A 25,898-nucleotide genomic window follows, 5' to 3' on the forward strand; every position below is an offset into this window, starting at 1 on the left:
TGTAAGTAGATTAGACTTAAATAAATTTGAAGTAAAAAACTGAAACTCTGATGTTACAAGTAATAATGCTACACTGACAAAATGTCCTCCCTTCAGGCCCAATTAAAGATCTTTCTTTCTCACAAACAACACAATGGAAATATTAAAATTGAATTAAAAACACACCATTCCTGCCACTGTTATGTAAAAGCTGCCAGAATTACTTAGCTCTCTGAGTGCAACTAAACAATAGGAGCAAAGGCACATTTTGCTACAGAAATATTTAGATTATATGTAAAGAGGGTTGTTTCCACGATGGAGCTGCGGAGCCGGAGATAAGCAAGCCCAGTTCGTGCTTGTCTTGAACAACTGCGTACAAAACGTGGCTGCAAATACTGTCAAATCAAAGGCTTTCAAGGCAAATAAGAATGCCACACATTCCCAAGTTATCTACTCTTTTTTTTTTTAGCTTTGGTAGAAAAGAGTTTTTACTGGATCACTGGAGTCTGGTGTTCTTTCAAAAGCTTGTAAAATGGGAGTCTGAATATTTGGTTTTATAGGAGGAACATAGTGTATAGCAAATGCAAGGAAGATTACTAAAAAGGAAGGGGGGGCTGAGCCCTTTAAGATACTCAGAAATGAAAATAAGTTCCATATTCTGAAAATCGTAGGAAAGCAGGCATACAGGAGCACTGTACATCAATATAATTCAGACTATTTTACAGTAGTACAAAATCTTTGATGTGTCCCTGTTTATGAAGTGAAGGAGACACCAAGGCAGATATTGTCAAAAAGGGAAAACATCATTCCACTGAAGTATTCCAGTTACAGAAAGAGAGTCCTATTCATTAAATTCCCAACACCAATAAATAACTAATTATGTTAATCTTCCTCTCCATAGTTTGGTCACTGAATTTCAGTAGCTGAAAACATAATAAATGGAGTCAAGTTATTGTCATTGATATGTGTTACTGAGTGATTTCCTTGAAAGCAGCCAAAAAATATGAAAGAATTCCAAAATCCATGTTTATAAAGCCCCGTGCTGCATTTTTTTTGCTATGGGGTCACATTGCCTATTTTTCACAACAGTTTTGCTTTTTTCTATTCCTGAAAAATTCATAGAAGGAGTTCCCAAGAGGCGGGGGGGTCTGCTTTTCCACCTTACCTGGTGGGAGCCTGTATTGTCTGTCCAGCTCGGGACAGAAAGAGAAATCCCTAGGAGGCCCAGGGAGCAGCCCCTGGCAGCCAGCTCCAAAGGGAGAAGATGCTGGGCGCCAGCAGCATCACGGCTCTAGAAGTGACGTGGGTAAAAAGCCCTCCCGTGGGAGCAACCAGGCCTTTCTGGATCCCAGGGGGTCCCTGGAGCTCGTGAACCACGGTTCGGCCCATAAGGGAAGAAAAAATGACAGAGGTGGAGGAAGAGGAGGCCAGCAACTACTGCCCTCCTGCCTGGACAATGTGTGGGAAAGTCCACGGGGAAAACTCCCAGGATTTAAAAGGGGAGGGGTGGGGGTGCGATCCAGCCCCAGGTTAGGAACCCCTGCATGTTCAAAGGAAAGCTTTTATGAGTAAAGACAATGCCCTTACATGAGTGAAGATCAAACCCTTCCTAATCTTCTGTTGCAATAGACAAATGACTTAATAACAGCCTGCATATTCTCCACATAAACTTTTTAAAAATAACTAAAAAAGTTAACAGAATTGGTAACCCTAACTGTTGAAAAACAGAGACTGGAGTAAGTAAGAACACATTTTCTTCTCTCTCCAAGAGGACAAATCATTGGGTTTTTTCCCTTCCTCACACAAGCAGTGCCGTTTTCTTGGGAGATATAAATTTTCCTGAAGGCAAACAGAAATAATGCAACAGCATGTCTTTCTGGTCCAGAAGTGCCCTATGCATGTTCCTGCTGATTCCAGTTAGCTGATAGCTCTTCTACAAAACCTGTCCTTTTTTTCTAAGCTTGTTGCTAAAATCACTCTTCGTGCTCATATGACATTTTTGTACAGTTACTGAAATCTCTTCATCTTCTAGATGTTTTATGAACCTGCACTGATATACAAGTAGACCTTTACATAATAATAATAATAATAATTTACACAAACTTTGTGAAAAATTAACCAGTGTTGCTACCAAAGATATTTACAGCACGATGGTGTTTTAATGATGCTCATTTGCCCTCCTCAACAAAAACTGGTTTAATTAAAATTAAAACAGTATTTTTAACAGGTTGTGAAAGAGCTTTGTGATGTTTTCATTTCGTATACACGATTGCTTAAAGCACCTCTTCCGCTGGCAGAGACGAAAGTGCTTAACTGCTAGCTTTCTATTTTTTTTTTGCACTCTCACCTATGAAATTTTACAATGAAAAGGAGATAACACAATGTCTAGCCACAGATACAGAAACATGAAATTTTAAAGGGCCTGAGGCAAGGATCTGGGAAGGTAACAATAACTCAAAGGCTAACAATGGGTTCAGGAAAAAAGGAAGTTCACTTAAGAGCCAACCACCAATTAAGGCAACAGTAATTTCTAGTATGACCTTGCGTTTTGGATTATTTTACCAAAAATTACATTAAAAATTATGCATTATCCACAGATATACCAGACACAATTGCCTCCAATGTAATTGTTTGTTGTATAGGTGTCACTAGCAGAGATCTCCGCATCATTAGCCATCTCCTCCAAGGAAGACAGCAATGCCTTGATAAAAAGCGATTTGTGCACTAAAGACCCCATGTGTGCTGGGAGGTGCAAGGTCCTGGGGACCGGGATTATGCAATGGACAAAGACTATCTGGAAAGGGCTGTCCTCTTTGCATCCCTAGTACTCTGCCTTTGACCAGGATAAAAAAAAAAAAAAAAAGCCCACAAATATACGGTTCCCCCTTCAGGGCCTAAAACATACCAAAATTTAAACAATGAAGTGACTCTGTGTATAGCAGTCATCAGCTGCTTAAAAAACTGTCTTTGAAAACAGTTTGTCTTCAAAGTCATACCTTTGAAGAGGTGGAGAAGATCAGAACAGTCATGGGCAGCAAAGTGACCCTATAGCTCTGCAGGAGAATGTCACTCTGATGTGCCACTCATCTAACCTTGATAAAAATTTTCGCTTGGTCAATACATTTTCTTCTGGTTATAGGTTGCTTAACTTTGCGCATCTTCTATGTGTGTGCACCATGAAGAGCAGGACATGAGGAATTAGTTTTAATTCACAATCAGTGGCCTCCTTTATGACCCAAACCAAATGAACAGAAGATGTTGAGCACAGCAACACTCCAGTAGTAAATAGATATAGTGGAAAATATGATTTGCCCTCTGTGAATAAGAGTTTGGCTAGTATAATTTCTCACCAGGGCTCCAGTACTGCCCTGTACACTGCTCAGACAAGCCCCTCCAAAATTGTATATATCCATACCATTAATTAATTTTTTTGCACAAGGTTGTCTGTTGAAGTACATGCCACCTCACTTGCAGAAGGTAGCTAAAAAAGGTGCACCACGCGGGACAAACTACAGTCTCCATGATTAAAGGTGATTAACATATTATTGTCAGGTACATTTGTGGGAAAGGTAATCAATCAGTTAGAAATTTGACTTTCGTAGTTACAGCTGGCTTGCAGTTCAGTAAACTTCTGTTGCAAGGCACAAAGGCTGAACTGGAGCAAAACTGGAGAGAGGCCATCTCCACAAAGGAGCAACTTTTGTCCTTTTTCCAGTAATGTTGCAGCTCCTCCTCTGTGTCAGACACAAATGATGGATTCTGATCAGGGAAAGGCTGAAGGACACAAATTTTGCAGTAAAACCCAAATGATATTCCTTCCTGTTTATAACTGCAGAGCTCTGGCTCAGCAGCGCACCGACTCCTCCCTGGCGCTGAGCATGTGTACGGCAGAGAGCTAAATCTGCATTAAGCCCTTAGACAGCAAATGTAACACAACTGTCAGGTAACAAGAGAAATTTTATCCATCTATGGTCAATTAAGCTAATTTAATTCCCCAGCAACTCCGTGTATAATGTTTAGCCCTTTCCATCACTTGTTTTGTTCCGCTGACATTCAATCACTTATTTATCTCTGTTCCAAAGGGCCACACCTGAGTTCTGATTTATGGAGCGCAGTTGCAAGGGAAGAGCAGCCTGTGTGACTGTTGATTATTACATTTCTGTTTAGTGAGTAACAGGTTCAACCTGCACTGGTAACCCGGAGGGAAATTGGCAATTGAAACTTCAATCCTTCCACCTGGCCAATTGCAATCCCTGCTTTTGTTCGAAGTACCAAGATTTTCTTGTTGCCTGTGCAGACTTTTCTTGCATTGCTGGGGCATCTTGCAGTATTTCTTTCCAGATACCAATTGAGTGTTTTGACTTTTAGGCATATTTTAAAAGCCTGACATTTCTAGGAAGCCTCAGCCCTTCTGTGCGTGTGTTGGTACAGTAAGCCCACCGTGTCTCGAATACGTCATGTTTATCACGGGCGCAGACTGTGTCTGCAGCTCCTGAGCAGTAGGTCTGGCTATCCCCAAAGCATTTATCTCACTGCACATTTGTGATTGCTTTGATCTAACCACGGGCGATGGATAGAACTGAGATTTCAGGGTGGCCAGCAGCTTAACTGGCAAAATAACCCAGCTGGATTGCCAAACATCTGGATATCCACCCATCAAATTAAAAAAAAATCTCCAAATTACACTCAGACAAAATTTCCAGGAGAAAACAGAAAATGTGTCCAGGGAAATCCAGATGTAGGAGTGGCTCTAGATTGGATGGGGTTTAGATTGGGGGGGTGGGGACAAGTAGTGGGTTTTTTTTAATAGGAAAACAAGGTTGTAAACCAACAAGACCTAGCAGTGGGCTTCAAGAATAAAGGTAGGCTTCTAGTTTCTGGCCCTGTTCGCGGAGGTTCTGGGCACTTGTAATTCATATTTAAGGCAAACAGAGCTTCAGATGTTCAGTTATGTTAAAGTCCTTGAAGTCTATTGTGTCCCTTGAACCCCGAGACATAGCAGCCTTTTAACTGCAACTTCCCGTGGCTCATGTCCAGTACAGAAACATAAACATGTGAGGTCTGCTGACTCTCTATCTCCATTTAGACTCTGGGAACTTGATAAATGCAAAACATTTGCTTACCTTATGAGGAGAGGAAGTCGTGCTCTCTCTTGAAAGATTTTGATGGCAGAATGAAGGACTCGCTGCTGTAAACCAAGAAAAATAATGCTAGAAAACTGCATTTTCAGACAGATTGTGTGGATTATTTTTTATGATTTCTGACTGTTTTGACTTGGCAAAGCAGGAGTCTAACAAAACAAGTGATGAAGGCTCCTGGCATGTGACTTCTCAGATATTTAGCAAGTATTTGTAAGCTTTATTAAGTCAAGATGAGTCACCCATCTTGACTTGCTTACATGTATGTTTCATGTACTATGCTACGTAGACCAATAGAAAGTGTTAGTCATTTGTTTTGTTACTGCAGGGTTATATTTCAGCAAAACTATCTAGTTTTGATGCTGTTGATTTTCAGAACAGCTCAGGGTGAATTTTGTAGGTCTGCAAAGCCACCGGCCTTTCTAACTTTTTTTTCTTGGCAGAGGAGACTCAGAAATGTGAAGTAGAATCTCAGTTTTCAGTTTAAAATTAAAAGAATAAGTTGCTTTCCCTTTTCTTCGGGGACTATTCTTGGAAATATAACTCTGGTAGAGGCAGAGTGATTACTTTTGCCGAAACTCTTTGCACAAGGCCAAGTCTTTTGCAGCCAGGAAAAAAAAAAAACAACACATAACCGTAGATATTTTGATTTTGGGAAAGCCTCCACATGAAGTACATTTTAAAGAAGGGAATGACAATAACACGGATATTTACCACTGGGGGTGCGGGCATTGTAATCCTTTTCTTGACTTCAATTTGTCCACTTAAATGCGTTTATATAGTCTCTTCAGAGCTGTAGCCACCACTGGCTGCCCAAAGACCTGCACCAGCAGCTGCTGGGTTTCCACAGATCACCTTGCAGTATGTACTTGGTAAAATCAAGCCCAGGAGAGAAATATGAGTTTTCTCAGCCTGTAATCATATCATAACTATGCCTTGTTATTGTGCAACCATTGGAGTAGGCGTTATGTCCAGCCCTGCTATGGCTGCGTAAGCTCACGACTTCCACAACTAATTAATGAGGTGAATTCTCTGCTTATCACAAGTGGGGATGAGCAGACTTTTGACCAGAAAAAGAGGTCAGCCTACTATGAAGATGGCGGCATGACCTAATGAGCTGTTTATCAGTCTGACAAAGGGATTAGATTGTGCTGGTGAAACACTATGAAGTCATACAAGCCACAAGGCAATAATTTGGGTCATGAGTGTTCAACATATGACCTAAATCTATCTGAGATTTGTTCATCTAGCCAGATATTAGTTGAAGCCAGGTCTGGAATTACTGTCTGAAGCCAGAAAACCACACAGCTAGGCCTTATTTAAAATAAATAAATAAAGTAAAATCTGTTTTTTCTCTGGAAAGTTGTTGTTCCAACAAAAAGAAATTCATGGACAGTGCTTCCCTTCTGCTAAAAACTTTGTCTTTTCACTGGAAAAAGGAAAACCTGGGAACTGAAGTACATCTTCTGAAAAGTGCAAATTTTATGTATTAGTTCCTGCCAACAAGTTGCTCTTAATGGAAACTTTGTTTTCATCACATTTTCTGCAGAAAAATCTTGCCCAATATTTTATCAGCTCCACGCATCACTAATGTCCATTTGCAATGTCCATGTTGCATTTGTTCATTCATGTCTCCATCGTATAAACTGTCATTTTTATTACATTCTCTTACTCTTGCAGACCAACAGCACATCTTCAGGAAAGAAAGCAAGGGAAAATTAACTGTAGCTATGTGTTTTAAATCAGTAAAAGGGAACAGATGGAATGACATGTGAGAAGTTCGTGAACTGAAAAATATTTCAGTGGTAAATACATACGTATATATGTATATAAACTCATATAAGAACACACAAGCACGTGCGTACGCACAGATGTACCTGCACACACAAACAGCATATACATGCTGCAAGGTAAATAAATGCAGATGGAAATAGATTTATGTTTCATAGCCAAACACACTTAACAGTATCCAAATGAACCCTGAGAACGATTGTGTCTGCAATAGCAATCTGCCTAAATTATTCTGGACCTCATAGGTTTTTGGCTGATGTCTCAAGGCACCCTAACGTTGCCAATTGTGCAGTAAATCTACTGGGTCATATTACTAGACATTTCATACCATGCATGGTACAAATGAGCCATCAGCAAACACTAATACAGATGATTTGTAAAAAAAAAAAAGACAATAATAGGCAGGACTGCCCTATCTTCTTACAGCCATGTGTGAAAAATGAGTTATAACGCAGAACACCTGCACCACATAGGGAAAGTCCTGGAAAGCAGTTATGGCTCAGAAAAGCTGGCTCACGAGCATAACCTATCTCTGCATCCAACATCCAGGAACATAAAGCACAACAACCAAACCCGAAACAGCTCAGACCGGACGCTGGTTTTGCCCAGGTGTTTTTCTGATGACAAAGCAGTAACATAGTTCAGTACTTAAGGTGATCTGGGGGAAATCTTAGTATAAAGACCTTCCCAACTCAGTCTGGCAGACGCGTACTGACACAGAGCTATGAGTCGCTCATTTTGAAGGCCCTAGGGAACACAGCAATAATAAGGGCTGCCCTTCTCTTCGCTCAAATCAATCGTTCCTGCACCAAGCTTGACAACATGTGGCTGAGCCATTGGATGTATTTTTCAGACAACGTGATTTGAAGAGGCACAGTCTGTGAGGAGAGGAGATGCTTCTTCATTAGACCAAATATTCCTGGAAAACAATGGAGAAGTCTGAGGGCACAAAAGCCCTTGTAGAAGCAGTCAAAGTCAAGCCCAGCACAGTCTGAGAAAACCTTCTCTGCATGGTGTAATTACATTAGTCTGAGCAGAAAAGGTGATTGGCATCTGAGGAGCTGAGGAAGGTGATCAGATTTTAATCCTGTGGGACAGAGAGCTGGAGTTTTGGAGGGTTAGCTGGAGAAGGGGGTCATGTGAGGAAAACTGTAATGAGCAATAAGACCAGAGTTCAAGTGATGGAGACTATATCATGTCCCTTGGGAAGCTGTTCCATTAATAATGTAAACAGTGTATAGAAGTTTACCTCTTAGTTCTAGTTTTGATTTTTCCATCTTTGACTTCAAGCCGGGTGGTTCTGTCTGCCAGCCTTAAAAAAGATTTTTACTCATGATATTCAAGAATTTGTACTGCAACCTAGAATTTCGTTTCCGCTTATGGATCTTTCCTTCCAGCTAAGAGTCTTTCCGCCCCTTTTTTATCCAATGTCTTCTTTTGTATCAGAAGAAGGAGTCCCTGTTTTCACTCTGTGGAGGTAAAACACAATACAGCACAGATTGTGTAGAAAGGTGCTTAGAAAATGCATATGGAAGCCTGGAGAGATCCTGAGAAACTATAAAGCTCTCCAGTGAACACAAATCAGAACCGGTTCCTGGAGACTTCTAAAATAAAACCACTGCCGTATCAAAAATTAAGATTTTAAACCTAAATCTCAGTTCAAGTGGCAAATACAGAATAAACCCAGCAAAGCTGAGAAGCAAATAAGTTTCCAGGGGGATGGTCCTGCATGGTCAACCCACTGTCGGAGTGACTGTGGATTTATGCTGTTGTAAATAACCGCAGAATTTTCCTTCTTATCTATATTGTGCCTTGCACTCTTGTTATTCTTTGGAAGGTCTTTATGTAACATTACTGGTTGTCCTGAAAAAATCGGGATTAACTTGGAAGATGTATATTGCAAATTGGATTAGACTTCAAAGAGGTGTTGCCAAAGAGAACTTTTAAAAGGCTTTAAAAAATGAGTTGTACCGAAACAGCCTCTTTCCCTTTGAACACAAAGAAAAAAAAGGCAGAGTTTAATATTACGCAAATATGTCCAACAATTAAGTTGCTTGGTTCTCAAGCAAACCACACGAGGAGTTTTTCAAAGGAAAGTCGATATTTTAGTGACTTATCAATGAATCAATTTCTCCTCAGTTTTCTGTCATTTCCTGCAGTAAAGGCAACCATTCCCCAGGACATGTGTGCCAGATAAGAGTATGGCAGGGACAAGGGAAACAGTGGCAACCCCTCCTCCATGGGGCACTGAGCAAATGCTAAAGTGCAGGAATAACGCCAGAAAATCAGGCAAAGGGAATAACGCATTTTAAGCCTTCACAGGATGAGGCAGACCCCGGAGGGAGGAGAACAGACCGCAGGCTCACCTCAGGCCCTTGCAGGCTGACGGCTGCCATGGTGACGCGAGGCCACCAGGCCTGGGTCTGCAGCATCCTGAATCCCACTGGCGTCTGTCTCAGCGCCCATGGCCGACCCTGCTCGCAAAATATAGCACCAACACTCCCATCAGTCATACAGCTGCTAAAACATCTCCTCCCCACACGGGCACCCCAGCCAGCTCCTATCCTCTCCCAACCCAGAGACAACCTCTAAGATGGCGGAGCCTGAGACTTGGCCCAGGGACTCCTCTTTCCCCATCGAGTATAAAATAGCCCCTTTGGTTTTTATGCTTTCCCCTCAGATTGTGGCTATCCGCTCCTCAAGCTCTGCAAAATGAGCTGGGGACTGATGAGGGCACCTGACCATACCAGCACCTGCAGCTCTGAAACACCATGTAGGGTTTAAACTGGGGATGCTGAGAAAGCAATGGGGTAATTTCTAGCTGGTGCCTCGTGGCCAGCGTCTGTCCAGAAATCTCCACTATGGCTCAAAGCAGCTGAGGTGAGCAGAGAGGAGAGATCGCTTCACAGCACCCCATGTCCCCCAGCCCCAGTGCCGCTGTCCCTTGACCCACCCGATGCTGTTGCTGGAGGCAATGGCACGGCATGTTTCATCCTTGCAGTGTTGCACAAGGGATGCCGCTGACATTTCCAAATGAACATTTATGAGTTCTTGCTGAGCTTTCAGAGCTGTTGGCCTGGCCCTACCCTCCTATCACGCTCAGCTTGGAAGCAGCAGGCACAAAACAGATGTGCCTGGGCTGCACCAGCCGCCGGGTACCAAGCCGCCCTGCCCCACCTGCCCGCTTTCATTGCACTTGTGGGATTGTCCGAGATGTGGGTCCAGCTCCTGGGTTTAACATTTGGGTCTTTGTACGGTTTTCTGTTCCTCTCCATCTATTTTTAACCCACCCCTCTTCAGGGTAAGAGCCAACAGCTCTGAAAGCTCAACAACAACTCATAAATGTTCATTTGGAAATGCCAGCGGCATCCCTTGTGCAACCCTCTTCAGGGTAAGAGTGGTTATTTGCCAATAAGACTTTTAGATATTTTGTTTTACTGCAGGGAAGGTGAAGCACTGGTGAATGAAGTAAAGTGCTTCTCCGAGCGTATTTGTTTTTTTGTAAGGGCGTGTGAAACGCACGGTAGAAGTGCCAAGTGTCACTGTGATAGGGACCTTCACCTAATACAGATTTTCTATTGGGAAGAGTAAATACAGAGGGTAAAATGTCATTGTTTTTATAGAACGAAATAGCTCTCTTTCTTTTCCTCCTGAGAAGCCTGGGAACTCCAAACACATTTGGGGTCAGTTTTATTAAATGAAAATATTGGTGCATTATAAGCTAATTTATATCTTTCCAGCCCCACAAAAGGTCAATTTAAGAAACCACTCTCTCAGGAGCTGGGAAGGAGTTACAAGCTCATAGTAATCCTCCTAATTGCACTCTACCTCGGTTTCTCATTTTGTTAATCAGCAGCCAACAAATGCCAGCTTTCAAAACTCGTTATCAACCTGCTCCGTATATTACCCCTGCCCTCTCCCTTTGGATACGCACTCTGCGCATCCCTTGGGCTTAGGTATCCTCCAGGTTGCCTTCTGCGTCTTTCTGGTGCACAATCATAACCAACTTTGGAATATAGGTCTACTATAAATAACTGGGGTGCTGCTGCATGTATGGATTAGTGCCAATGAAGAAGCAGAACAGAATGAGCAGCAGTGGCCAGCTTCGCTTCTGCGGGGAGCTTTAAAGTCCAGTTTGGGTTCCAGAAGATCTCTGCCAGTGGAAACTGCCCAGGTCCAACACTTCATCACTGTATCTCCTGGCTGGGTCAGCCCCACCCAACTTTATTATTAGACAAAATTTTACAATTGGAAGCTCAGGTCAACTTTTCACAATCTGCAAATTTAAAAAAAAAAAACAAAAAAAAAACACAGTTTGAATTTTCTCCAGACTTTACATGACCCTTCTGCTTTCCCTTTGGAGTAGATCTGGCAGTTTTCAGGTCTAATGAATTTTCCAAGTCCCAGTAAAAGGGAAAGCTGCCTGCAACCCTGTCTACAAGCTTCCAAGCCTGCTGACTGCTCAAAGCTCAGCAGCGCTTTCCACTGTGGTGCCTCTTCATGGTATACACAGTAAGGGTCTAAGTTTCTCCCAGGCTTTCTTCTCCCACCTCTTTTTTGGTTGCAGTCTGTCTCAAACACACGAAAAAGAGGATTAGAAGTGAGGGCTGGCTGAAGAACAATGACATCTGTTCCAGTGCCAGGTGACTGCCATTTTTTGAGGGGTTTGTGACAAGAACATTACTTAAGAGCATGGCTAGATGAGAAACATGTCCCACCTCCATCCTGTGGATTCTTGCTCTAAGACTGTGGAAGCTGCGAAAAATCCATTTTCTGCAGCTTCTTCAGAAGCCAGGATTTATTTTGTAAGAACACTCAACTATTTTATCAGCTGTTTCAGATCAAGTATCCACTCGTATCCAGAGGAGTAGTGGCTACTTCTTAGCATCCTCCCCAACCCTGTGGAATTATATTCTTAAGAAACAAAATAACAGCAGTCATTGTTAACTAGCCGTAGCCCATATGTTTGAGTTTGTCCTACAAAGGCCATGAAATATCAACCTTTGCTGTTCTTTTGGTGTCTGGACATTACAGCACATTATGTTCAGGCAGCATATACAAGAGTTAACCTAGAATGAGGTCAAAACACCATGACGGCAAGATTTGGGGAGGATTTTCTGCCTCAGCACACAAAATCCTTGATTGTATGGGCTTGTGGCACAGCTGCATTGTCATACTCAAGTGAAGAGAATGAAGATGGTTTAATTTCCTACACTGGGATCTGGGGGTTTGTAAGTCACCAGTGTGATCTGGCTTCATGCTGAGTTTGTTGAGTTTGCTGTGCAAGAAGACTTGGGCATCTCAGAGTTAGACATAAGGTGATAGCACGCTCCAGCTCATCCTTAGAATGAAGGTGATGGGATTTCCCCAGGTGCTGAGCGTCTACAAACTCACACAGATGCATTGACAAGAGGGAATTATAAAGCAGTACTTAGAAGCAGATGGCTTTCCTTCACCTCTCCTAAGCAGACACAGAAACTGCAGAGTCACTCAAATCACTCTGCTACAATCCAGCTTTATGTGCATGGAATCTCGTAACAACGTAATACCCAGATCTCCTCAGCAGACTTAGCTGTAGTTCTTCCCAGAGATCGTTCAGCCCAGGCTCTCTCCACCTAGAAAGCTTTTCTCACTTCCTGCACATGGAGGCTGAAATAAATAGCCACCTGCAATGAGATTCACTGAGCATCTCCCAGAAGAACCTAGAATGTTACATGCTGCATGTTCAGAAGCACTCCTGCAAATCTAAGGACACTAGTGTTCCCTTTCTGTATGTAATATTGCCATATGTCCAGAAGTAAAGCAAATCCTCCTCCATTTTGCATACAGAAGAAAAGAGGTGACCTCATTCATCTCCAGTTTCCTCCATTTTGACTCAGATTTTTACCAGTTTCTCAATATGCACGTAGAAATCTGAAAGGGCTGTGCCAAAGCATCTGCGTACCTCCTTCTATAACCGAAGGACCTTAAAACCTTCCCCAAATCTTACTCTTTGCCTACCTTCTGTTGAGGAGAAAACTGCCCTTGTCCACCACTTCTTTTCAGAGACTGGAGGCCATGGAGGGCATGTCACTTGTCACCTAGTTTCTTCACCCACATCTGGTGCACCACCAGCCCTCAGCCCCCACCGTATCACATGAACTGCAGACTCTGCACCAGAGGAATTACGTGGAGCTTGAGGCAGCCATGATTTATGTTGCAATACAAATTGCGTTGTAAGTTATGCTGCCCTCAAAGGCGAGGGATGCTGACAAGAGCACCTGTTGTCCAGATTCCTCCCTTCTCCCCAGACCAGTCTCCCTCAAGGTCAAGTCATGGTGAACATGGTTTAAGATTCAGGTCACAGGACTCTGCAAACTGAAAGCATTGAGGACGGTTGCTTGCCCAGTTTTTCAAAGGAGTATTTTAAAGATGCATCATACACAGGAATAGAGGAATTCAAGTCAAAATTTGTAAAGACAAATAATAATTGCTAGAACTAGCCTGGCTCTCTAGTCTGAATGTCCTTGATAAGAGCAGAAATCGTAATAACAAATACCTAAAAAGCAAAAGATGTGACAGATTACCTGTATGCTGTAATGACTTATCTTTTTTGACTGTTCTTCTTCTTAGTTGCTAGCACATGCTGATGTACATTAGCAAAGTTGGCAAGGCAGACTTAAAGGTATTTTCAAAATTTGCATCATTCACTCTGACACTCTCAAAAGCTCTGTTTGTGCCAGTACTGGTGACCAGTTCACGTCAGTAAACTTGAGAAGAGCAATGGTCAGCCATGCAGGAGAGTTAAATATTCTGTTTTAACCAATCATCTTCTCCTCTTTTCATTTAATTCCCATCAGGCTGTCAATGAAGACAGAGTTTCTCTTTCAGTTAGTTGGCTTACATCTCACCTCCATCACCTGGCAAGTAAGAAAAGCAAGATGACCTGGTGTGATGTTCAGGTGCTAGCATGGCCCTGCAAACCAACACCTCCCATTCAGGCCAGAATAGCAAAGGAAGTCACACAGCCATCTGCTGTTTTTTCTACATCATGTCCTCATTTTCCCTGGGAAATTTTTGCTTGGGCAGAATCTGAAGATTTTTTTTTTTTAACTTCTCTGGCTTATCCAGTCAATTGAAGTGACCCTACTTGTTGTGGTTACTGCATGTGCCCAAAGCAGCTACTTAGAGTTGTTCAGTGCAGCCAGTGCAACCTGTCCAGAATATATTGAGATTTGCAGTGCACACACATACTTTTCTTGTCTATGGCATCCAGAAGGACATGACAGCATAGCAGAGGTGAGACACAGCATTAACAACTGCACTGAGACAGACTGAATCTTAGACTTCGATCCCCACCAGTGTCCTTTGGACTCCCGCCTTCATACCATGCCTGTTGTTGCGATGCACAAAGGCTCGTATCTTTGAGAGGAACCTTAGGAAAAGGTGTGCCATATTTGTTCAAAAATTAATTATTGATGTCAGTCAAACTCCTCAGCCTTGAAGGTGTGAAGGGGAAACGTTAAACCCGTGCAAAGGTCAGCTTTACCAGGGCCTGCCTATTCAACGAAAGGAACTAAGGCAGAATGATGAATTGCCAACGAGTTCCTGTGTGTTCAAGCAAATGACAAACTATTAACCTGTAAAACTGAACATTGCAATGCAAGAATTCAGCTTTGGGATAGAGTTTTCACTGAAGTATGTAAGCTGGAGGTTTCTGAGTTGCAGATAGATCTGTTGATTCCTTCCTCTATATTTTAATCTTATATTCAATTTGTTTTCTTTTGAGCACCAAATATGGAGAAACAAGATCATGTGAAAGAAAGTAGAAGTTGCTGAGAGAAAAAAGAGTGACTCCTCAGCTATAGACAAAGGTGAAAAGTAGCGGAGACTTTTACCAGACTAACTTTACTTTTGGTTAAAACAGATATCCAGATTCTTGTGGACTGAAAAAGAAAATGCTGGTGGTATATGGAAAGAAGCAGCAGCAACTGAACCTTCCATCATCGTATACTGGAGTCTATAAATATGAAACCATTTGTTGAACCGGGGTAGTAAAGTGCTCATTTGTTTATTTTCCTCTTGTTTCAGAAACAGGTCACTTGTGAAACAGGAAATCTCTTGAAGTCAATCACTGAGTTACACTTAAGGATCAAGTGCAACTAAGCCCAGTAAATTACACAACTATATATTGGCATGGACAGAAAAGCAAAGGAATAAAAAAAGGAAGTTTTGACAATCATGTACTTCAAAGTCCTGAGATCAACACTCTTCCCAGTCTGTCCCAGTTACTGGAAGGAAGATTCTGTCATGAATCTGGGTTTTTCTGCTATAAAATTGGAGCACTTGTTAAGAGAAAACTCAGAGGTGGAAGTAATATACAGCCAGCTGCCGCGCTTGCATGTGATCTATAGTCCCATCTCGCTGAGAGTTTCTAGTGTAATGATTTTACAGCCCCAGGGCTCCCACACTTATTTGGATATGAACAGACACTCACGCACTTAGCAAGTTAGGAACCTAAACCTAACCAGACATTTTTGTTTAGGTCCTTTAAAAGTTGTTCCCTCTATTTGCTTTCCTTAGTAATCCATGAGTGTTGAACATCTGGGACTCATCATCTGTTTTCTGATGACTATGAGGTATCCCATATTTTGAGCAAGCCCAGCAAATCTCAGTGTACTGCCCAGTAGGCTGCTAAACTGTGTCAAAAGAACTCAGTGGACAGTCTGCCGAGTCTCTGGTCATCCAGCTTCATATGGGCAAGGTCTACCTGCTCTACGTGGGAAGCCACATCTGTTTCAACCTCTCCTACATGGTTTTGATATGCAGCTGCTAACACCAATTTGATCTAGGACATAACCTTACATCAAGAGACTTAAAAAAGCCAGGAAGCATTCCATTTCCATGATAAAAATAAATTTTCAAGATGCTTCTTGCAAATATGCATACATTTTTAAAATAAACCACACCAAAGAAAGCAAACAAAGCAAAAGGCTCTGCTAGTTTATGATACCAATTTCAGTTCAAAGTGAATTCAGACCCATGACTTGGGCTATGTCTGCACTAAATCTCAAGGTCTGCCAGCAGGCTAATGTTAGACAAAATTTCCTGTGTGTCCAAAGAGAGAAGTTGCAAGCACAGCTTCATGCAGGGCTATGGGGTAACTCTGCATCCTTCCCCAGAGTGTGCAGAGATGGATGGGTGCGCAGTCGCATAACACACTCAGCACAGTCCTTGAGGGTGCTCTCTGCACCCACGACCGACTCAGGCAGCAGTCCCTGGGAGGCAGAGATGCTAATGCAAAAACAACCCTGCAGGATTTGAAGGGGAGCTGTGGGTACTCACCACCTTTTTAACAGGGTCCAAGGCTTTAAAAAGCAAGAAAGGAAAATAATTCCTGTTCTTGTTAGGGTCTGCAGACTTGGCCTATCTGAGAACTGAAAAAACTTACTGCATTGCACCTAGATTTGGATTGCATACACATGGGAATACTTAGACCCATGCTTGTATTTCACATACTTTGCAGGTTCTGAAGATGATGATCGGTGCTTTTTTGGCTGTAGTAGTGAACAGCAAACCTGATCAGACAGATGCAAACACACCTGACCAACGCCACTTCAACTTGGAGTTCAACACAGATAAGTCACCTGAGTCCAATTTATTCACATATCTTTTTAAAGATTTCGGTTCTCAGCTGGAGCAGCCGAGGCTCAGGACTGGAGTGCTGACACCCTTAGTGGAAAGACAATTCAGCTGGCTACAAACATCAGCGACTGTATTTGCATCTGTCATCACAAATATATTTCACTTTTAGATGGGGGGAGAAAAGAAAACAAACACAACATTTTCTGGTTAAACAGAAACAGAGTATGGAATCACTGAGACTTTCTAAAGGAGAGTTTATTTAATTTATTCTTCTGTACACACGGCTAGTTTGCTAGGATATTATAACTCAACTCATTTCTCTGGTGACCCATGGCAACCTCTGGATCAAAAGGATTACTCGTGACTCATAACTTACCTTGGCTAAATATAAATATAGGGCTTTAGGTTAAGTAATCTAGGCCTTAATCAATAAAACATTTAAAGTGACAGTACAAGGAGGGATTTCAAAAGTGGTGCTGTTTTAATGTTAACTCCTAATACCTGAGTTTCTGGGGCTCTCCTTTTCTGATTTTAACACAAATGCCCCACATCAAGGATTTTCCGTGATTTTGTGCGTACAAGTACAGCTGCATACAGCTGGAATGTTCTCCTGTTCCATAGCGGACATATACTCATTTTTCCCCACAGGAAACCCAAGCAATTGCCCCTGTGTGGAATACCACAATTAGGTGACCATAATTGCATACTTAATGAGCTTGTATATGTTTTGAGTGCCAGTTTCTCAGATGTGGCCACCTAAATGGATACCTAAATCTCACTTTTGGGTGGTGAGGTTGAGAAAAAATGTATGAAAGTCTTATTTCATATACTTAAATTGGACCATTTAAGTGCCCAATACTTGGTTAAGTGCCTGTATTTCAATATCAGATCTTACGCGCAAATCAGCCAGCCCTGCGGGCTAGTGTCGGCAACTGGAGGCTGGGAAAATACAAGTCAAATAAAATATGACTCCTTTAAAAGAAGCCTGGAAGCTTTCCAAACAACTACAAGGATGTAAAGATTCCAAAATTGTTTCTTCTCAGCCGGGGGAACCTGCAGGGTAGTTCCTGGTTATAGTCATGGTGGCTGGTCCAGGGAAGTGGTTGCCAGTCTGTGATACCAACCCAGGAGGTTCCTCGTCAAACCATACGACAGCGATTTCCAAGTGTACAGGCACCAACAGATTAGACTTGATATGAAAATTATTTTCTGACTGTGTAGGAAGTTAAAAAATTGATAAGAAGCTGGTTTTATCTGTAATAATGTTAGTATTATTGACTGGCTGGCACTATACAAGTGAATATAAGCTATGCTATCGGCCATCCATAGTTCCACTGATTTCAGCAGAGAGATTCTGGACTAACACACCTTCCTCAGAGCTTATACAGTCCAAATTATGAATATAGCGGAACTACTAGCCTCAGATATTCAATAACTACATTTTTTCCTTTCCGAAGGAAAGAGCCAAATTTATATCTGGCTTTTATTCTTGCCCAGGGTAATGGAAAAGAGAAGATGAATTGCAGCCCTAAAAACCCCTCCATGAGTTCTTCAGTATGAATTATTTTATATAATTCACAGAGGAGGTGACATGATTTACATCAATATATACAGCTAAATTGTTCTGTATTGTAAACCATTAGCAAAGAGGGATGAAGGGCTTATGAAGAGGAGTGGAGAGACTACAGTGTTATGACAGAATGAAAAATTTCTGGACATGCAAGAAGACATCACATTGTTTCCATTGGAAGATACTTGTATATGTTTCCTACAGCGACTATAAGATCTTTGGCCTGTGCACTGGAGACTATTCTTTGTTTATTTTTATTATAGACCAGAAACTTTTGTACAGAAGAGTAGGGCAGATTGCACTTCAACTCCTACGGTACAGGGAAGGCTCCATGATGGAGGCATGTGTGTCAGAGGGATGTAACTCACAGGCAATTGGTATTATCCAGTCTACATTGTTCATCCCAACCCTCAACAGTGCAAGAAGGATAATTTTTACAACATGAGCTGGTGCTCACAGAGATTTGAGACACAGTTGCCCTGTGTGTCTCCGTTCTCAAATGAAGGAGATATGTTCTTCATGTCAGCAAGCTGGGCATCAAAGCCAGAGCTGCTAGGATACGAGTCCCCTGAGTTCAGGGATTAAGAGAGAGCAAAGCCCTCTTCCTCCCTACACACAAGAGCTTAGGAGTGTGATGCTGCATGGTCCAGGCTAAGAAGACCAGAAGCTGGGGTGATCTCCCTAGCTCCCACTGGGTGGGATTGCTATTGGAGGTTCCCACAGGAGATTGTGAATGGGGGAGGTTTCCAATCCAATACAGGGCTTTGATACTCTCTTCATCTTTGTAGTGGCTTCAGCCTTGCATATTTGTTGTTGTTTTCTGTCTGGTGCTGAAGATTCCTGAGGAAAACAAATCCATTTATCGCTTTACCGTTCTTGCAACTGTGTTTCAAGAAACATTCTTGTTTTCTAAAAGGTGTTTAATTTTTGCCCCCTGGGGACCCATTTAACTTTCCTTTTTAATCTCCTAACAATCTGAAATGAGGCCTTTAGTAGTTCTGCTTGTTGTGAAACAGCTTTGGGAGATAACTCCTAGTCCATGTTAACCACACTTCAAATAATCTTTATGTAACTGTGATGCAAACCCATAATCTCCCAAAGCAAGTTTATAACCATTTTAACAACCGAGACTTAAGGAGGTTATTGCAGGATGGGCAGGGCTGAGGGGTGAAGAACTGACCAAGGAAGCACAGGTCAGTTTGTCTTCCAAATAGCTCCGTATCTCTTACAGCCTTACAAGGATGAAGTGACTGGTCAACAAACAAGGAGGCCTAATCTCAAATAGAGAAAGAGGGCCCCACTCTGACCAGCAGCCTTCTTCTGGAAGGTCATGTAAGCACATACTTGTTTCTTTGCAGTGAGACAGATGCTTGAGTTTCACAGGACTCAACACCTTCAAACGTAAATGAAAGATACCCTTGGGATAAAGTACACCAAGCTCTGACGTCTGCATGCACGCACATAGCAGCTGTGTGCTGTCCTTGGGGACATCAATGGTGAGTGAAAAGAGAGGTAAAAACTTTGGATTTGAACAGTGGAGAACATATTGCATTAAACTGTTCCTTAGACAAAGGCTACCTCTGACTACCCTCTTTGGGCTTGCCTTTTGGCAAAAGAAACCCTGCACATCTTAAGGACAGAAAGCAGATTGGGATTTAAAAATAAGAGGGTTTGAACATCCCTTCAAACAAGTCTCCCAAGACCACAGCAGAACACACAGTAACATACAGGGGCAGAACTGCTTCCAGAAGAAGATAAAAGCCTCTAAATATAGTTTTTGACTGCTTTTTGTTTTCTCAATTGCTTTTAATTAAGCCTCACTTTGTTTGAGGAGCCAGCCAAACATGGAGAACAAAAAGGAAAGCAAGAAACCCAACTCCTCAAACCTTTGCTCATTAGCTGGTTTTTCGTAGCTCTGAAACACAGTCTTCCTCCATGGGGGCACAAGGCTTCTGTCTAAACCTGCTTGTGAGAATTTATTATCCCTGTGTGCAGGTCTTTGAAACCATGATTTTAACGGTAATAATTTCTAAGCAGTGAAATTTGTGAGAGGCTGTAATATAATGCCAAATCTATCCTATTATGGTTTTAATTGGAATATACATTTTATGTGTTATTAGAGAAAAGTTACTGTCCTTCTTATGCTTAATGCTATATGAATAGCTAAAGCACTCTAATGACCATGTAATTTATTGTCCCTATAGTTATGGCATTAAGTTACAAGTCACCTAATACTTGCAAACATTGTAAACTCCAATTACAGCTACACCAGTGATCCTTCTGTCAACTGAGCTAAAAATGACTGAATGATAAGGTTAAGCACTGAGCCACATAACGCCGTTATCTGCAGCTCAGCACCTGTACTACAGAGAAATGTCCAATAAACTATGGTTAAATAGTTTTACTTTGTTGTCAGATATAAGAACAGCAAATACAACCAGCTTCCAGAATGATGTTGATCACTCTGATTCCACCAATCTTTTATGTATTTGTCAGCTTTAGCCTAATTTACTGCTAACAGTCAATCAAGAACTTGGGAGATTTCACAGGCACCAGAGTGGATTCTGCCTACCCCTACAGAAATCTTGGTATTTAATTAAAAATTGCCTACGGTTTCTATACAAGGTGGAGTATTCTTTTCAAATATCCACAGCTGTTTGAGAAAGTACCAAACTAGCTGACAATATTATTTAGGGAATTTGGGAATGCGTTAGACAGCTTTTGACTTGGAAGTGACAGGAACTAGTTACCATTTGAGGGTAACCTATACCTAGAAAGCAGGGTAACCTTCAACAACAATTGTAAATTGCCTGAGTATAAAAGTAGACCTGTACTATGAATACCTTTGTCTGGCAGCTTCAACCAAGGAGTCAAGAGAAGGCAATGCAAAACGATGCTGTAAAGACCAACCAGGAAAAGCCCTCCAAAACAGAAGACCTCAAATGTGATAACTGGAGATATGGCTGGTGTCAGAAGACATTTACAATCTTGATTTTTCATTGGCCTTTTCTAAACAGGAAGGATACAGGTCTAACCTGTAGACAAGTAGAACAGCAAGCTACATGCATGAACTAAATGACCTCCATGCAAGATTTATTATCAGCACAAAAGGCTCTTCAGGATTGTTAATAATTTTATCTTCAACATTTTTTTTATTTTTCTTTGCTCAGAAAAAGGATGAGTGGAAACAAAAGAGGCTACCTAGACCCATCCCCTTTCTGAGCAGTTCAGCACCCCATAGTTTTTAAGAGGCTTCCAGATACCTAGCCCTAGTGTTAGCTTTTCAAACTTCTACATTCCAAAAGTAGAGTTGAAATTCAATTTCAGAAGTGACCTGGGAGTCCAGGTGGGCTCCCAGAAAGAGAAGGCAACTTAAAAAGTTCACTGCGTTCAGGTATTCTGTACTGCCCAGGTGCCACACCTGGGTCACGGTCGCTGCAATTTCTGGTGAAGCTGTAAATGAAACACAAACACATGGTCTATTCTGCAGACATTCTGTTTCAAATCTTTCCTAAACAATCTATTTTAAATATTCCTGAGATATAATGTTAGGCTGAGGGGGACTCTATCCACAGTATTAAGTTTCATTTCCTTTTTAGAGGTGGAGGTGTGTGAGAATTATCACTTCCTTCATTGACGATATCGTGTTTACCTGCACAGTCACTCATGCTGCCCGGTTTGCTATTTATCATGTGCTTTACAACACCAGAGTGTACAAAAGTACCATAAAACCTCATGTTGGTCTGTTTTATTTTATTTCCTGTAAAAATACACGTGTATATACGTATTCCCACAAACCGTAATTTGTGTTTGCTTTGTGGGGTTTTAAGCCACACAAGAGGCGACGGCTAAAGAGAAACCCAACACCAGTTGCCCTGAAAATATTTAAAATATTAGTGGAAATTGTCTCCTGGATGTGTAATTCTTCTGGCTAAGCATTACTTTTGAAAGAATACATGTAGCAAATCAAGCGCATTAAAATGGATAAATTGCCTTTGCTACTCGTGATTTGTGATTGCTCACTGAAGCCACCTAACGTTTTGCAGCCGAAAGAGGTGGACTAAAACTTGCTAAAGAGGAAACTGGCCAATTATGCGTTTCAACTGCACATTTTTAAAAGGAATGAGCACTCAAGCTACATTTTGTGATATGTTTGAGATTTGCATGGCTTCATACATTTCCCATGACCATCCAAATATTCATGAAGAATTAATAACATGGTCCTGCCTTTAGCAAGTTCCACTCATTCTTATTTGTATCTGGCTATAATCAGCACCGAGACCCCAAATATTGGACGACTGCGTTTGATTCTTGAGTTCTTTTCTTTTTGTTTATGTCAAAGCAAATTAGCTGGAAGGAGCCTGACGAGGAAATCGAGCAAACTGTGGAAGGTCGAGAGGGCATTTCACTGAAATGTAATATAATAAGTACAATTTAAACAATGACAAATCCCATTCACCTCTTTTGTTTTCTTGAAATGTTTAGAATTATTTTAACCGTCTTTTTAATAAATAAAATTGTTCTATTAGTTTGTCATACATTTGGATTTCATTAATTTTAGAACATTTTCCAGGCATCTAAAATTAAACAGATGTCATCGGGCTTATTTAGACCTCAAATAACCCTTGCAACAAAACCAATTATTTAAGGGTCAGCTGGAAGTTGGAATTTTATAATAAAGAAAAGTTAAAAGTTAAAAAATAAAATGAAGAAGATTGCCAATTCCCTGTCCACATAATTATTAGTGCAACAACTAGAGATCTGTTTCATTGCTGGGGGAAAGGGTGGAGCCAAGAGTGAAAATTGTTCCCTTCTCCCAAGTCAAGAAATGTTTCTTTCAGCTTTCTAGCTCTGTCGTGGGGATGGGTAAGAGAACACAAGTTCGGGTTTTATTCTGAAAGTTGGTCCTGTTGGTCAAAGAAATTTCCAAACCATCATGATCACATCTGGGAAAGTGCAAGCCAAGGAAACACGGCAGAACGGACAAAGGCAGAACCTGGGAGTCCTGACTACAATCCCATACTCTAAACAACACTTCCATCTACTGTAAGAATGAAGGGGTTTAATTTTGCCTCATAAGCACAAATTGTAATTGGTTGGGGAGATTTCAGACTGTGGAAAAGGTTTGCATTTCTGCTAGCTTCTCTGAAATTTCCACCCCCTCAGGTAGGACTCAGCTCCATGAGCAACTCCGATGTTTGGCACAAACCGGGAGGCAGGTCTGCAGCAGGAGAGCTGGGGGGAGAGGGACGAGGCTGACATCAAGTGATGGCAAGGATGGATTGGAAACTGGCTGGAGAACATGCTGCAGGAGCATTTCCCAGCAGATGTCTCAGGGGGCAATGCTGAGCCAGTACAAGATGCTTGGGAGAAATAAATGCCTTCTGATAGCCCTGTAGAAAGGGAAGCTTAAAAAACATGGTAGGCAATCAATTGCTTTCCCCTTTCCCTCACGTTGCTGAAGAGGTAACAAGGTTCCCAGTTCTGTAAGCATCTTCAGATTTACAGGGGTATGTCTAAGATCAGACATAAAAAAATCCAACCATTGTGATTTCTTCACTGAAAATTAGGAGCTGAGATTTACTTTGCTGAGCAGGAGGGGAAACGAAAATTGCTTTTCCTTTGTAACCTGAGAGGCTTAGCTGATTTCTCCTGCCAGACTGCAAAGATCTGCAATGGCCCCTACCCTAAACTATACCATCCTACTTAGCTGCCAGGATTGCTAAGCGGAGACCTAGAAAAATGAATAATGCATTGTACAACAACTGTATTACCATAACTTTAAAGTCCTGCTGCTAGAGGCTGAGGATCTCTCTGAAATACTACCAAGCATGATGGAAATGGAGTAGAGGGCTGACATCTGGAAAGAAATTTAATTACTGACCCCTGAAAATCATGGTTTAGCTTTTGGTTTTGATTGGGTTTGTTTTTTTTTTTCAGATACAGTAGTTGTAACTCTCCATCTGACCCAACATTAACTTTCTACAAATTATAACAGATGATTTATAAAAACATTCCTTATTGCCTTGACCTATTGTATGTCTGCTTTTGCCTCCTACACAGTTGTATCCTATGGACTCAGTTAGTTGAGTAGCCATGCCGGCTGGTGGCTTTGGCACTGAAGTTGATAGCCCAAGCCATGCTGGCCGTTCCCAGAGGGGCACCGTAGCCCAGCAGAGGTTCCACAGGAGGTTTATCCCTAACGTGAAAAGAGAGAAGAATGTGGCAGACTAAGTGGAAAGTTCACACTGATGAACAAGGAGAAGCCCCTTGAATGACCCGGGCTCTTCTGAGCACAGCTAGGGAAGGAGAGAGCACGCCACTTTGAAGATCCTTCCAGATCGGTGTCAGGGCTCTGGCATCCGGCCAGCGGAGCTACCGCAGGAATCAGTGTCCTAAACAGCAAAGAGTGGCTTACGGCACGAAGGGATGCAGAGTTAGCAGAGAGCTCTCCAAAACAGCCACGTTCCTGCGGAAGCTCTTAGGCACAGTGAGGACAGCGAGCATCCCGCTACTTAAAACTCCCCAGCAGCTGAGAGGGTGCAGGGTCTGCCCTGCCTGCTGGCTTCTGTCTACCTGGGCTTAGGTCTGGGCTCCGGTTTGCAAAGCCAAGTGATCCAAAGCAATAGCATCAACAGTGAGCTCATCTAATCTCCCTGCCAGGGTTTTCCTGCCAGCTGAGCTGGCGAGTTTGCTCCGAGACAAGGGGACAGTCAACACTTGGGCAGTACGGACACAAAGGGAACCAAGTGAATACAACAGCAACACAGCAAACACGATCCTAGTGCACGCAGCACCCCTGTTCCTTGTGGCTTAGTGCTCCATGCTCCTGGGCGTCAGGGACTCGCAGCCTTGAGAAGGACCAGCGGGTTCACACTGTCGCTGCCGGAGGGCTTTCTCCCCAGAGCAGGCTGCAGACAAGCAGATTGCAGTATCCCAGATCTACTCAGCCACAATGGAAACTCAAAATGCTACTATAATAATAACTGCATTTTCAGGCTGCTTCTTCATTGTGCAAATATAGAAAAAAAAACAAACACCGCAAATTTGGGGACTTTTTTTTTTTCTGAGAGGCCAAAAAGCAGGAGAGATTTAAGGAAGATTTCATGAACGGAGGTCCCAGATGTCTTTGCTGGGCTGTGCCGGGCTGAGAAGCTGCACGGGAGCCCTTCTGCCGTGAGCCGAGCCGAGCACGGCAGATCACGATCCGCAGCTGCTACACCCAGTGCCAGAGCCAGAGGGGACTTTGTTTAGCATGGCTGTGGTCAAGTTATCAACCCCTTGCTTGTAAATAACCTCAGATAACAGATGGCAGCAAACCAACGGCTGTTGTGCCTTTGTACTCAATTTTCCTAGCAATAAGATTACCAGCCCTGCCAGCAGTTTGTTTCAGATACTGCTGCAGAGAGAAATGCATTGCAGTAACGTCAGCCTTCACAGAAAACAGACGTAATTCTTCAGATTTCAGTTTTTCAGTTGGTTTTTGTTTGTTTGTTTTTTACATTTTCCTCCTCCTTTTACTCAGTGCTTTCCAGGTTTAAAAAAACAAAGGCTGCTTATGGTGGAGGAGCAATAGTGGCTTTCATATTTAATAACTCTTAAATCTTGTTCAACATGTGGCAATTGTTAGGTAGATTTGAGCTGCAATTAAAGAGGCACCCTTCTTTCTCTTCAGCAACAATATAGGCTCTTAATCCAACTAAAACCATCATATTTTAAGAGCTGAGATCATCCTGAGGCAAATGGTATCAAACTTAACTTGGATCTGTTTTTCATAGGGAAGTTTAAAAGTTAAA

The sequence above is a fragment of the Chlamydotis macqueenii genome, chromosome 14, assembly GCF_036417535.1.
Source record: "Chlamydotis macqueenii isolate bChlMac1 chromosome 14, bChlMac1.mat, whole genome shotgun sequence".
NCBI classification, from domain to species: Eukaryota; Metazoa; Chordata; class Aves; order Otidiformes; family Otididae; genus Chlamydotis; species Chlamydotis macqueenii.